The following is a 3,094-nucleotide window of genomic DNA, read 5'->3' as shown; positions in this document are numbered from 1 at the left end:
GGCCAGCTCAGCCCACCAGGGGGCGGGACTGGCTGGCATGTGGTGCTGGGGGATTGAACCGAGGTCCCTGTGCTTTGCTAAGCTTGTTCTAAGTAGGTACTTTAGACCACTGAGCCATCTCACCAGCCCCCAGAGGTGACAGCTTTAAAAGGTAGGAAATTCAACAATTACATTTACTGTACTGATTAAAGGGCCTGTATTCAGGTAACAAGAATTCTGTTGTTTTTACTAGGTATATATAGGACAGGTAATTTCCAGTTTTTGATACATTGTATTATTTCATGTTTATCAATGAATTGCATAAACTCTGATTCTTTAAGATACATGAAAAATTCTGATGAGTTTATTTGAACATCTAAGCTGTCTTCGATTGTGTAAGTACAAAAAGAGTAAGTACAAAAACCTGTTTGTTTAATTCAAATTTTGTCTATTGTTTAAATTCAGAGAAGTGAGTTAAGTGAGATATCGGGGAGCTCTTTGCTGGTGTTCCTTTATGCAGTCTGGTTCTGCTAATAGACATCTTAGAATGTTTTTCTGTGTATAGATACATGGAATACTAAGTGTGTGCCTTAGTAATACATACTTGTTACAATAAGTGAAGTCTAACTAGTAGGACTGACTTCTTTGAAGTTGCATAGTTGATATTTTGAGGCTTCCCACAATGGACAATTTTGAACTAATAAGTCATAAACATTGAATATCAAAACAAAACAAAACAAAACTCCTCTCTTTACACTTAAATCATCATCATGACTTTTTGTTCTGTCGTACAACAGCTGGGACAAATTAGGCAATCGATAAATAGTTATTGAAATGAAAATGAATTCCAATAAGCAGGGGCCGGGGAGATGGCTCAGTAGAATAAGCTCTTGCCTGGCAAGCGCAAAGGCCTGAGTTCAATCCCTGGTTCCCACAAAAAAAAAAAAAAAATCCAATAAACACATGAGTTGGGAGAATGGGGTGCATATGAGGTCACCCCCAACTCCCATCCATTGTGACACCTTCTGCACTTTGTTCCTCCTACTCCACCCTGAAGGAGTGTGCTCTTGGCTTTGCTCATTCTCTATGCCTTCCCTCAACATGTTCAGGATTAAGCAATTCTGAGCTAAGAAACAAAAGTGCAATTATCCCACTCTCCAATAGAGTTAGATGAAAACTGGTGATAAAATCAAATACAGCTCCAAGAGAAGAACTAACCAGGTCCTAAGGAATTGCACAACAAATGGTACATGTATTTATGATGATCAAGGCATTCATTTTAGTCCCCCCTCCCCCGAGTCTCTTAGGTACTTCCCTATTGTTTATTATCCCTAGTCCAATACTGTTCCAAAAATATGCAAAAGCTTTTTGCTCTGCTTACTTCAGTTCTTCATCCTCTTATGAAGGTCCTCATCTTTAGGCCCAGCCAGAGAACCTAAGAGGGTGCCTCCCTAATAAATGGAATGTTCTATCTCATGATATTAGATACACTATTAAGAGAGTTGTGGGCCTGCGAGATAGCTCTGTGGACTAAGTGCCTGCTTAGACAAACTGTGAAACTAGGGATTGATCCCTGGCACTGCATGCCCCACCAGCCACGCCCCCATGTGCACTGAACCGGCAACCGAGTCCAGGTGTGGTAGTGCATGCCTGTAATCCCAGCACTTGGGAAGCTGAAAACCAGGAGAGTCACTACAAGTCTGATCTATGTAGTGAGACCCTGCAGACCCTGTAAGACCCTGCAATAAATAAAAAAAAAGAGTTCACCACTTTCAAACATATTAGTCTATTATTTATTATATTTGATTTTCTCCTGCCACTAACACACATCCACCTAACTACACTGCACAATATTTGTACAAAAAGAAATGCAAATCAAAACTCCATGAGATACCATATCAGCCCAGTTAGAATGACTATTTTCAAAATCACAAATGCTGGCAAGTATGTTATATAAAAGGAACTCTGATACACTGTTGGTAGAAATATAAATTAATTAAATGACAGCAGAACACAATGAAGGTTCCTCAAAAAAGTAAGGTGTGTATAGTGCATAAGTTTATTTAAAAGTGTGTGGATTATGATTTGGTTGTCTTCAGACAGGGTCTCGCTGCACAGGTCAGGCTGGTCTTGACCTCACTCTGTAGCCCAGGCTGGCTCAAATTTACTGCTATTTATTGTGATCCTCTTACCTTAGCCTATCAAGTATTGGGATTGCAGGAGTTTACCACCACTCCCAGCTAGATTTTTATTTTACTTTCTACACTAACGCATCCTTCATTCCTGGAATTATGCCTTGTGTATCAATCTATACTTGATAAATATGTGTTAATTCAAAACTCCCCACAAGATTATTATTTGTATAATAATATACAAAAATATGTAATTTGATTTTTTTAAATCAAATATAACCACCAATCACAGAAAAGGTTACAGTTGTCTGTGTGTAGAACTCCTGTGTTCTGGCTCATAGCTAACTCACATAGAACTCCTGCTGATGTAGGTCTACAACCCCACAATGCATTCTACCTTAACCTGAATGTTTCTGTTTTAAACAACTGGGAATAAACCAGCCAGCCCTAGGAACCTCTGTGAAACCTGAGCTCCCTCTTTTTAGAAGCTAGACAGCAATGGAGTTCCACTATTTCTCATTAGGGACAGACAGTGACAAAGGAAGAGTTGCAGCAGAAATTATGTTTAATAAACCCTAGAGGCCTCGTTTATTTCTTAAAAAAAAGTGTCATCTTAAGAATATAGATGCATCTTGAACACTCAGATCACATGGGAAATACTACAAAGAATCAACAACTGGATCTCATCTTTTTTTTATTTCAAGGTTTAGTTTTGTAAAGGAATGAATTTCCAAAATAGTTTTATAATATAAATGCTTTTCTTTTTTAAAAAGCCACTTTTCCTTGCAAAGGAGCAGAACAAGATAAAATCACTTTCTTTCCGAGGCCAATACATATTTAAGTGACTATGATGTAGACATCAATAAATTTAATGAGCCATTATCAATGTTACTATTAGCTGCTTTAAAAACAAATACCTATATTTCACATTACTTTGTCAAAAATAAGTGTACCTTTTAGAAGCCAATCAACCTCATTTTATC

This window comes from Octodon degus, unplaced genomic scaffold (genome assembly GCF_000260255.1).
Source record: "Octodon degus isolate 3935 unplaced genomic scaffold, OctDeg1.0 scaffold00272, whole genome shotgun sequence".
NCBI lineage: Eukaryota > Metazoa > Chordata > Mammalia > Rodentia > Octodontidae > Octodon > Octodon degus.
Note: the sequence above shows the minus strand (reverse complement) of the source record.